The sequence below is a fragment of the Emys orbicularis genome, chromosome 7, assembly GCF_028017835.1.
Source record: "Emys orbicularis isolate rEmyOrb1 chromosome 7, rEmyOrb1.hap1, whole genome shotgun sequence".
Classification (NCBI taxonomy): Eukaryota; Metazoa; Chordata; order Testudines; family Emydidae; genus Emys; species Emys orbicularis.
The window spans coordinates 31,243,962-31,256,622 of record NC_088689.1 but is presented as its reverse complement, the minus strand read 5'-3'; the positions used below and the strand labels follow the sequence as shown (position 1 = coordinate 31,256,622).

The 12,661-nt window shown below is 42.6% G+C and overlaps 1 protein-coding gene across 1 annotated transcript in view; it reads right to left on the bottom strand.

Annotated features, from left to right (window-relative positions):
• The window catches only part of BLNK (B cell linker), a 151,265-nt gene that overhangs the window by 85,582 nt on the left and 53,022 nt on the right, over positions 1 to 12,661 (bottom strand). The gene's annotated exons all lie outside the window — the stretch shown is intronic.

Here is a 12,661-nt window from a genome sequence, read left to right as displayed (position 1 = left end):
GTTATAGCATTGTTGGGCCCAGGATATTAGAGAGAGAAGCTGGGCGAGATAATATCTTTTATTGGACCAACTTCTGTTGGTGAGAGAGAGACAAGTGTTCTTGAATAAGAGCTCTGAATAAGCTTGAAAGCTTGTCTCTCTCACCAACAGAAGTTGATCCAATACAAGATACTACATAACCCACCTTGTCTCTGCTTAAGAATCTGTGAGACTTAGAGAAATAAGGGTCTGTGATTCGCCCTCCTAGCTATCCCTGCTAACGGGGAATAAACAGACCCACCTCTTAATAGATGCACCTAGATAACACGCCCCAAAGCATAAGCAATCTAGTCAAGGAATATTTCTAGGTGGAGCTGTTAGAGCATAGGCAACCTTAATTCTAGATTTTCCTAATGTGATTTTTATATTCTTACCATTCTTTTAACATAGTGTTTTGTGTATAATAGGATTTATTTACACTATGGACAAAAACATACACCATAGAGGAAACCTGCTGTGTGGATTTCCCAGGAAGTGCATTGCTGACAATTAGCTAAAACATTTTGGGAATTATGATACCAGGAGAGAGGCAAAGCTCCATCCTATGTGACATTTCTTGCTGATTCCCTTTTCCCAAGCAGGGGCAGCTGGCGTGGGTGGGAGAGGAAGGCAAGAACAGATACCTCTGTTGCTGTAGGCAAGAGAGGGAGACAGTAGTTTGGGGAAGAGCATGGGAGAATTTTAGATGGGAGGTCTTAGGAAAGCAGCATTGTTGGGGAGACAAGGACATAAAGGAGAATCTGTGGCAGAAAAGGGAGTTTGTGGAAAACCTTGGGCCAGCAACTCCCCCCCCCCCCAATCTTCTAGACTGACCACTGCCAGCCCACTGGTACCTCCTCCCACTCTCAACCCTGTTTAAAGCTGCTGCTTTTTCCTTGGCAGACTTGGCAGGGGGAGTTGTGCTAGTGAAGAGAGTTGATCAGGTAGCCTCTGACCTATTACCGCAGTAGTCCCTGTGGGTGGCTGGGAGGAAGAACTGCAGCCAAGCTGGATGGCGGTGTGAGGATCCAGCAGGACTGCAGGGCTGTCTGACACAGTTGCCAAATGTCATGCAAAATGCTAGATCCTGGGCAGCCCTGGAGAGGTAAAAGATATTGAGAGCTCATTTCTTTGAGATCTCTGCTAGACTCTTGTGATTCAGAAGGCCATGCAGCTACAGGCTGAGAGAGAGCATGCAAACAAGCACGCATGCACAAGACTTTTTTGTTTAAGTCCTCTGATACCCCCTCAGTTCTTTCTGGTAGCTCCAATTAAGTCAGACGATATCAGTCAGGATTCCCCAATAGTTTAGTTTAATTTAATTGGCTGAAAAATGACAATTGGTTTCAGAGAAAAATTTGGAAAGCAATTGAACAATTTTTGTCTCATTGGACATTTTTCACAGAATTTCTCATCAAATTGAGAAATTTTAACTTGATTTCATACCATTTTCCCCCCTCCTTTGCCCCCACTGGAAAAGTTGACTGTCACATATATCTCGACTAGTACAGCATTCCCTTGTACTGCAATGGTGGCAATCCTGACACAATACTATGCATGCAGCAAGGTCCTTGTATGGGACTTGAAGTCCTGCCCTTCTGGCCTAGAGGTAAGGGTGTGCTCAACTAAACAATGAGAAGCCATGCAATGAAAATACTACCCATATAATAATGCATTTCTACTTTGAGCCCCTGCTGTAACAGTCACTGAATCTCATAACTGGCTATAATATTTTTGTTTGCTTGCATTGGTAATGTGAAAAGTAGTAGCTCTGTAACTAAGGGTTCAGTCACAGAGACTTGGACAGAAAATACAGACTTTACATGTGTCTTCTCAGCTTTTAGAAAGAGAACTGCCTCACACCTAACAATTCACATTTCTTAAAAACCTGACTGCTAAGTCATTTACAAACAAAGCTTGTACAATTATGTGCAATAGCTGCCCCTGGTGACCCCCAACAACTAGTATCCTTTGTTAGCTATTTTTTCTCTGCATGCTCTTCCAACTATAATAGTTATAGGCTAGCATCTTTATTTTTGTTGAGAAAGAAACACAAATACATGGTTGTTTCCACAGTTGTTTCATGTCCACTTTATTTAGTGTGTCTACACATTTGTAGATTACATTAATATGTAGCCATCTTAGAGAAAGCATATTTGTGAGAGTTTGTCAGACTTTTTGAAAGGCTCAGGGTACCGTTCAATAATACTTAAAAATGGCCTAAGAAGTTAAAACTATTTTTTTTAAAGGAACAGGAAACTATTCTGATTTATTGCTTATAAACAGGCAATGACTGCGCTTATGAATATTCTGCCCTGTGATTGGTGGATGAGACTCTTCTGTCAAAGACTTAAATTCTGCTCTGCCTTGCCAAAAATGAATGAATAAATACTTTAAAAGTGTTTTTTTGCAAGTTTAATGTGATTAAAGCCTTTTCTGTGGAGTATTTATACTGCTGCACATTTCAACCCAGCAACTGAGAAGGTGCCCTGTGAAATATTTACATAATACTAAGGTGGTGGGGGACAGAAGCCTTTTTCAGTCCATGTTTAGGTATCATTTTTACTGTTTGGGAGGGTATTGTATTAAGAGAGAAAAATCTAAACCTTCAATACAATTCATCATGGTACTGTCCATTTTCAGCCTAGAAATAAAGATTTAAAAGTGATCATTTAAAGCACACCAGGAAACTAAGAAAAAGCAAGAGAACAAAATCTCAGAATATTTAAAGCCGCATGCCTGAGTCAGTACTGGGTGGCAGGAGACAAGAAGGTAATTTAATATTTTGTTTGCCAGAAGCTGGGAATGGGCGACAGGGGATGGATCACTTGATGATTACCTGTTCTGTTCATTCCCTCTGGGGCACCTGGCATTGGCCACTGTCAGAAGACAGGATACTGGGCTAGACGGATCTTTCGTTTGACCCAGTATGCATGTTCTTATCCATAACAACATTCACACTAATGAGAAGGGCAAACTTTGCCTAGTTTCTAATGATCAGGATAGAAAGCACCACCTACAGTACGTTTTTCAGCTTCATTGGGGGTGAAAGTGCAAATGAAGAAAGTCACAAGCTTTCAAGACTGTGGCTTCTCATTTAAAGAGGCAGTAATCAGAAGTTCAGACATTTAAAATAAATTTTCAACCTACATTATTTGGTAAGGGCTTGAGTCCATGTGCCCATTGAAGTCTATGTTAAAAATTCTGTTGATTTCAGTAGTGCAGTACCAATCTTCAACCCTAATATTAAGATAAAATTAGGCTACAGCAATCAAGTACACAATCAAGAATTCTAAAAGGCAAGTTTCCTAGTTCAGCCTTAATTGAATCATGTTGCACATGCTGTGTACTTTGATATAAAGAAAACAGGATTAGAAAATGCTATCTATGTACAAATTGGCAGAAGTAACACTCTGCTGGAAACAGAATGTTTTATATTTCCTGACTTTTCCATTCTAGATTCCCCAACCTTAGTGTTTCATTAATGTGTTTGAATTAAATTTCCATGATTTTTTAAAAGAAGACAAAAATAACCTACAAAAACAAATGTATCCTTGACTGCAAATGTTCAATATTTTAAATTATTCTAGGTAAAAGTGCAGTGTCACAGGGTGTCACGGTTCAGGGGTGCAAATCCAGACCAGACCATTGAGGGGTTGTGTCACCATTTGCCCTGTAACCTTAGATGCCTTAGAATTCTTTGCTGTTGTAGCTCTCAACCTAACAGCATGCAGGTCACACCCTGAATGTCTATGTGCAAGGCAGCCCTGTGGGAGAAAAAGGGACCTTCTCTGGCCTCATATGGAGCAGATGCCTCATCCTGCCTCATGGCATATGAATGCAGCATGGTCACTAGCTTGGACTTCTAATCAGCTGCTGACAGATCTCATGGTGCACACAGCTCTTCTAACTGCTTCTTGGTGAGCTCAGTAGCTGCGTCTTTGCTCCTCCTGACTTTTCTGCTTCTTACTCATTGTTACACTTTCATTTCTTCTATTTCCCTTGCTTGAAATAAACAGAAAATAATAAAACTGTAACCTTTCTTTGACTGTTTCCAGCCTCGTGAGGTGGTGCTGGGAAGGCAGCCTTGGGGCTGGTGTCCGCAGTGCCTGTGCAAAGAGAACCTTGCTGTGGCCAGATACAGGCTTTTAGAGCCCCTTGACACCACTCCAGCCCTTTTTCCCAGCATAAAGGAACTGGAGCAAGTGTGAATTAAGCTCCATGGGCACGATAAAAAAATGCTGAAAAGACATTTTTGGATTGTTTTGCCTTTCCTGAAGAGTAATTAAAAGTGGTGAGGGAGGGGAGAGAAGCAGCCAAATCTTAGGGTTACCATCCGTCCGGGTTTCCCCGGACATGTCCGGCTTTTTCAGCTTTAAATGGCCGTTCGGGGGGGATTTCTAATACAATAGAAATGTCCGGGATTTCCCCCTTCCCCTCATGCAGAGTGCTGCGCGGCTGATTGGACGGCTGGGCCTGATTGAAAGCCGCTCGCAGCCACTGGGGCCTCTAGCAGCCAGAGTCCCTCCCCCTCCCCCGCAGAGCAGTGCGGCACAGTGTTTGGCTCCACGTGGAGCCCACAGCTCTCCCTCTGCCGGGTGAGCGGGGGAGCAGGGCAGGCAGGGGCATAGAGGCTGCAAGGGCAGGGCAGGCGGGGGGCGCAGAGGCTGCAGGAGTGGTGGGGTGCAGGGGCTGCAGGGCGAGGAGGAGCAGGGCAGGCAGGGGCATAGAGGCTGCAGGGGCAGGGGAGTGCAGGGGCTGCAGGGTGAGGAGGAGCAGGGCAGGCAGGGGCATAGAGGCTGCAGGGGCAGGGGGCGCAGGGGGCACAGAGGCTGCAGGGGCGGGGGGGTGCAGGGGCTGCAGGGCGAGTGGGGAGCAGGGAAGCACTTAGCAACCCCCAACCAAGATCAGAGCGGGAGGGAGGAGGGGGAATGCGGGGTGCTCAGAGGAGGGGTCAGAGTTGGGGCAGGGACTTTGGGGAAGGGGTTGGAATGGGGGCGGGGTTGGGGCTGGGCCGGGGCCCCGTGGAGTGTCCTCTCTTTTAAATGTTTGAATATGGTAACCCTACCAAATCTAAAGGTTCTGTCGCTAACAGTTTGAGTTATACAAGTGCAAACATGTCAGCTGGAATATATGGGGAAAATATCTTTTTGTTAATGCAAATATAACTCTCTCTAATACCTCAACCAATTTTGCTCTTAAGTTCCCAAAGTGTAGGGAGCCTCCTTTCTTTGGAGACCAACTATGGAAAATATCAGCCCAATTTTCCCCCACAAAAAAACTGAAAAAGACGTTAGAAAAGGATCCAGAGATCAGTCTCAACTATTGAATCTGTGCTTCATGAATACCATAGTATTCCTGGTTATAGTGTAAACTGACAACCGCCATATAGAACCATAGTGAAAAGTGGTAGATTTCAAAACAAGGAATCCAGTTCCTGCCCACATGATGATTATAAAAGGCCTGTAATTATAGGCTGGTCATCACGGTTCACCTACTGCACAGCATCTTAGGTATTTGCAGTGCTACCATATATAAATAAGATAGGCCCAAGCCACTGACAGTTCAAATCAGCTTTGGAGGAGTCTGTTACTTACATAACAACGTGGCATGTGCAAATTCAGGGACGGGGAGTGGTGGTGTCTGTTTTGCCTATTACAGAGAGATGTTCCCTAAATATATGTCCCGGTTTTGAAAACCCCACCTTAGTGTTTGGGACTGGGGAGTTCATGTCATTTCATGTTCTGGTCTGGGACTTATCTCTAATCATGTTTAGGGAGGCCTTTTAATTTCATTGTCCCTAACATGAGTGAACAGAGTATTCTGAAATCCTGTCTGTGTAAACACCTAACTTTAGAAATCTTGAATTATACACCTAAGAGACTAAGCTATAATTATGTCTCTCTCTATATATTTATTTTTAAATTATGGATATGTACCATTCAATTATATCTAAAACTTGTATGTCAATTTTGCAGCATACTCAGTTGCAAATTTCACTCTCAGCCTTACACTTTCCATTAAAGACATAAGTGAGCATCTTTGGAAAGACTATTTCAGAACACTGGTACTTGTGTGTGAGGCTTTTTGATGAGTTTCCCAAGGAAATTGATGTGTCTTAGACAACATTCTTGAAAGTAATGTACTATTCTGGATATCCTTTGTTCTGCAATGAATTTCAACCCTGAATAAGGCTGCTTCTGACCACAACAGCTGGGAATGCTACCTCTCATCAGCTCTTCAGAGTGCTGTCAAATACCTGAGAATTTCAGGAGGACTCCAGGGTATCGAAGTGACAGTGTCTGACCTATAGTCTGATTTGCAGAGTAAAAAATAGAAATGTCCCACTGTCTGAAAACATATTTCACCAGACTCCCAGAAGAGTGGACTCTGCAGAACTCCTTCCAGAGAATTTAAACCTGTAGCCAGGTCTGACCGGAATGAATAACTGGAGAGCAAATCAAGGTGCTACCTCAGGAGCCTCAACCCAGGGGATGAGTATATGCCCCTTAGGACTGCTTCTGCAGTGCTCAGAGGCTGCATCTCCATTAGACTTTTTTTTTGTGGGCGAGTGGGGTGCAATGGTTCTCAGGGCACCCACCACTGAGAGTCACCTTGTTACCCTCTGCTTCTGGAGTGAGGGAGTTTTCCCTGTGTCTGCCTACCTGGGTGTTAGGTCCCTAACATCACCAGCCTTTCAGCCACTCAAGCACTGTCTTTGTCTTGCAGGTTACCAAGAAGAACACTCCGGTTCTCGAATCCCTGACATTGGCTACTCACAGAAATATCAAATCCCCGTCCCCCCACAAAGGAGCAGTTGTACCTCATTTTACCAGTTTTACCTTAAACTCCCTGCGCCTGTATAACTAAGCACTTGTAATGAAACAAAAGGTTTCCTTAAGAAAGAATAGAAATTCTACTAGAAACACAACAAAGTAATGGAAACAAATGGTTGCAATAGAAAACAAAATTATAAAAAGTGGACCTGGGTCTACACTCAGCAATAATTACCTTTCCTATCTAGTAAAGGATTTCCTCCAAAGTTCAGTCTGTTGTAGAGTTGGCTGGCTTCACAGGAACCAGGATCCCATTTTTCATGAGAACATCCCTGTTCCCTAAGCTGTCTGCTCAGTACAAGGATCCAGAGTGCCTTTCCCCACTCTGTGTTGTACTGAAATAGTCTTTTGTCTTTATTCATAGACAGGGTGATCCCCTATCTGATGTAATGTTCCTTTTTAAATTCCAAGTGGTTTCAATTGTTGGCAGTTGTCTCTGATGGCTTTCCATTGAAAGTCTTGGGATGGAACAAGGCTATACAATGTCATGGGCTCACCAGGGTGAGGTGACAATCCCCCCTGCCTGAATGGGCAATTACCCACTCATGTATTGTCCCCGGTGACTAACTTTTTACTCCAAGTCCATATAAAGCTTACTTTCAGTATAAATACATTATTTCTTAATATTACCCATACAAATGTCTCTCATTGATTATGAATCTTGACAAGTTACAAGTTTTCTGTTGATACCTTGCATGTTATTCTTTATGGATAAATATCCTGTAAGACGTGTTTGGTGCAAAGTTTGTCAGGACCGAGGCAAGAGTTGTTTGCAAAGAACAAGGGAGCCTTTGCCAAGGAGCCTCTGTGTCATTGGGGATATTTCTCATTATTGCATAACCACTGGTCGGAGTGTTAGTGTACACAGGTAATTGGTGGTTTTACTACTGTATCCACTAACTGTGCTTAGGTCTAGATGACATGATTGTAAGTCTTGGTGAACACAGCTCTACCAATGTTGTCAATGCTAGTAGAGCTCTACTAGTGGAATACACACTGGGAGGTTTCCCAGAGAAGTCTAATGTAGACAAGGTCTGTTTCAGAGAGTCAGCTAGAAGCAGACTGGTACAACCAATCTTTCCCACAGCATAAAGTTTGTAATTTTTGCTTTACCTTTTCCTATTGGGGTGTATGTTCAGTTCTAACTGGGAGGGAAGGAGAGTCTTCTACTGAATCATCAACACCACTTACTGAAGCACCCAAGTGATTACTTGGACTCCCACCTATACACTGATGCAGCCTGCCCTTGGTTAATTTGTGAGATCTTGCAGGATCGCATAGTAAAATGTAGAATGAATGCAAGTTTTAGCCCTCAGACTGCTCTTAACTTTCTAGCCTCAGCATCTTTCCAGTTTTATGGTTATCTAGAGCAGTTTTATGGTTATCTTCTCAACCTTTTTCTTTCTGAGACCCCCCAAACATGCTATAAAAACTCCACAGCCCACCTGTGCCACAACAACTCGTTTTCTGCATATAAAAGCCAGGGCCTGCGTTAAGGGATAGCAAGCAGGTCAATTGCCCAGGGCCCCACACCACAGGGGGCACCGTGAAGCTAAGTTGCTCAGGCTTCTGCTTCAGCCCCAGGTGGTGGGCTCAGGGCCCAGGCTTCAGCCCCATGCAGTGAGACTTTGGCTTTCTGCCCTGGGCCCCAGCAAGTCTAACACTGGTCCTGCTTGGTGGACCCCCTGAAACCTGCTTGGGGCCCCCTCCCCCAGGGTCCGGGATCCCTGATTGAGAACCACTGATCTAGAGGTTTCAGAGTAGCAGCTGTGTTAGTCTGTATCCACAAAAAGAACAGGAGTACTTGTGGCACCTTAGAGACTAACAAATTTATTTGAGCATAAGCTTTTGTGGGCTAAAACCCACTTCATCGGATGCATGCAGTGGAAAATACAATAGGAAGATATATATATACACACAGAGAACATGAAACTGTGGGTGTTACCATACACACTATAACAAGAGTGATCAGTTAAGGTGAGCTATTACCAGCAGGAGAGAAAAAAAAACTTTTTGTAGTGGTAATCAAAATGGCCCATTTCCAGCATTTGACAATTTGATTACCACTACAAAAAGTTTTTTTTCTGTCTTGCTGGTAATAGCTCACCTTAACTGATCACGCTCATTATAGTGTGTATGGTAACACCCACTGTTTCATGTTCTCTGTGAGTATGTGTGTATATATTGTGACAGACCCAGACCAGTGGGGTACAGGAGTTTGGTAGAGGGCAAATATACTGGTCACTGGATGAGTAGTTTTCTGTTCCCTGAGTGACCAGAGCAGGGGCTGCACTAGAGTAATCAGGAACCTGCTAGAACCAGTTAAGGCAGGCAGGCTAATTAGGACACCTGGAGCCAATTAAGAAGAAGCTGCTAGAATCAATTAAGGCAGGCTAATCAGTGCACCTGGGTTTTAAAAAGGAGCTCACTTCAGTTTGTGGTGGGAGTGTGAGGAGCTGGGAGCAAGAGGTGCAAGGAGCTGAGAGGGTGTGCTGCTGGAGGACTGAGGAGCACAAGCATTATCAGACACCAGGAGGAAGGTCCTGTGGTGAGAATAAGGAAGGTGTTTGGAGGAGGCCATGGGGAAGTAGCGCAGGGAGTTGTAGCTGTCATGCAGCTGTTACAGGAGGCACTATAGTCAGCTGCAGTCCACAGGGCCCTGGGCTGGAACCCGGAGTAGAGGGCGGGCCTGGGTTCCCCCCAAACCTCCCAATTGACCTGGACTGTGGGTTCTCCCAGAGGGGAAGGTCTCTGAGCTGTTCCCCAACCCACATGGTGAATCTTTGAGGCAAGAAAATCTGCCAATAAGCACAGGACCCACCAAGCTAGAGGAGGAAATTTGTCACTATATATATATATATATATATATATATAATCTTCCTACTGTATTTTCCACTGCATGCATCTCATGAAGTGGGTTTTAGCCCACGAAAGCTTATGCTCAAATAAATTTGTTAGTCTCTAAGGTGCCACAAGTACTCCTGTTCTTTTTACTGATCTAGAGTTACATCTAGAGCTATAGTAAAAAGGATTTAAAAAACACACAAAGAAAAGCCCAAGAGTTTGGAAGGGGTGCCTATGTGTATGGGAGTCCAAGGCCATAAATCAACCTCTAACTAATGGAGGTTAAGAAGAAACTTTCCCTATGGGTAGGTTATTTTATAGCTGTCTGCTGCAGGGTTTCTTGCACCTTCTACTGAGTCATCTAGTATTGGCCAGACAGAGAATATACGGCTAGCTGGACTACTGGTCTGATCTTGTATGGCAGTTTGTGTTCCTATATTCTACTATTAGGAATAAATCAGTTGCAGAACACCTGCTGTGACTACAGACTTAATTAGAAAAGCTCATATGGGCTTTGGGGTTAGGTGAGCCAGTTTAGGCCTTGGACATTCAAGAATGCAGTACTATATGAGTACTGAAAACTGAGATTCCAGTAATGGAATGGGGCCACCATGGTTCTCCCCATCTTTGAACTACTGCCTGGAGTATTGTTCACCAAGCATTAGATTGTTACGTTACCTTCATTAAAGTTGCACATTTTTGGCCAACTTTTTATGTAAAAAAATCACTTGTTCTCTTTTGCTTCTCCCCTCAGCAAATTTCAAGGGGTGTCTCCCTTTCATTTTAAACTGCTAAAAAAGCAAATAACATTTTGGTTTAAATATCTCATACTTAAAAGCAAATATTCTTCATGCATTTGATGTGTTTTTAAAGAAGCCATTTTATATAAAAAACCAGAAAACGCTACAAACAAACAAACCCTTACATATCTTCCACCATTCATTTTCTTTGCTTTTTTGCATGTGAAACTTTTTCATAGAAAATTGGGTCAACTTTTTGAGTTTGTGCTTTAGATTTGCCAACAGTGTTCATATTACAGAAGAGCATGTGCTTACTCCTATTAAGTTTAATACACAGGGCCTGAGAAAATGCCTATGTCTATGGAAGTCCAATGTCTGATCCCAAATCAATGGGATTTTATTGACTTCAGGTGCATCTTGGATCAGGCCCAAAAGTATCACAGAAACAAAGGTTGCAGCTTCAGTCAACTTATTATTAATGTTCTCTGATTTTCCTATTGAAATGACATCCCATTAGATTTTAATTACTTTGCACGAAGGTCCTCCTGACATTTCCTTATTCATTTAGTTAATTATTAAAACAAATCCAGGGAAATATTAACTTTCTTAGTCTTTAAAGTCTTATCAATAGGAAGGCAGGTATGATGGGGGAAAACAAGCTTTTTATTGACAGGGAGAGAGACATTGGACAGCTCTGTTCTTAAAGCAGAGATAGTGTTTTATCAGAGATAGGAGAAAGATATAACACAGGATAGTATCAGGAGGTAGCCGTGTTAGTCTGTATCCACAAAAACAACAAGGAGTCCGGTGGCACCTTAAAGACGAACAGATTTATTTGGGCATAAGCTTTCGTAGGTAAAAAACCTCACTTCTTCAGATACATGGACTGAACATTTTTCACTCCATGCATCTGAAGAAGTGAGGTTTTTTACCCACAAAAGCTTATGCCCAAATAAATCTGTTAGTCTTTAAGGTAACACAGGATAAAAAGCCAGGAGGTAAAATATATGCTTCATCATAGCTGACAGTGTACATTTTATCAGCTAATATCCACGTCTTCCTGGTTTCGTTTCACAGAGAAAACACACTGACATTTCTATGTGTCCAAAGGCATCCAAGAGAGAGAATATCCCAAAATATTAAAAATATATCACTGTAAACAGATTCGACTGGCCACAAATTGTGTGTAAGCATTTCATAACCTTAGAATCAAAATTTCTTGTTTCATAATTTTACAATACTACTGGTATTCTAACAGTTATTTAAATATAAAATGTTACCATGGGGCGTAGCATATATATGTTGTACCAAATGATATGTGTGTGCCATTGGTTCATTAGGAACTGTATGGAGATCACCCACACATTTGCTTCAAATAGGCTGTTGAATAGTAATAACTTCTGGTCATTTGCAGCCTGTGCTAGATATGATTGTGTGACCTAGCCCTTCTAAGCTCATTACTAGTCCTCTGAGCCATCTCGTACCAAAGGCAGGTAGATTTAAAATTGATTGCAAAATAGAGATTGCCGAAAAGAAAACTTGAATGGCTTGGATTTGGACCTGATTTTGGATAAATGGTTCTTGTTTGGGCTCTGTTCTGTATAATATACAGCAATAGACAATGTGGTTTCCATGCTATCACCATTACCTCATTGAACCGATTCTTTATCTGCAGTCTACGCACATAGTGGATTATCATAGCAATGTTGCTCTTGCAGAGTTCATATGCTTTTCAGAAGATCTCAACCCAGATTTTCAAAAGAATGCTGCTCCTATTCACGTACTTAAATAAGGGACACATTTTCAAAAGGGCTCCTCACACAGCAGCAACCAGTGATGTGCAAGATTTTCCAAATATCATGTTATTTGCAGAGCTCCACTGAAAACCTGGCCACTTACTAAGGTGCCTATCTGGGAGATGAGCTCAACTGAAAATCAGTGCAAAATGAAACCTGCTTGGTGTACCTGAAAAGCTGAATGTTAAAGTTGAACTTTGTACTTTTCCTCCTGTTGTGGTTCTTCCTGATAGCATTCTGTTGCACACGAATAACTGCTGCTGCAACTGAAGAGACTATTTTGTCAGCTGATCTGGGTCAGTATTCTTGCAAATATTTTATCACCTATCGTTTGGGAAAATTCAACCCAAATGACTTACAGTCTTTACTATGCAGTGAACAGGAGTTTACAATTCTCAGTGTCAACCTATTTACCAACAAAAAGAGT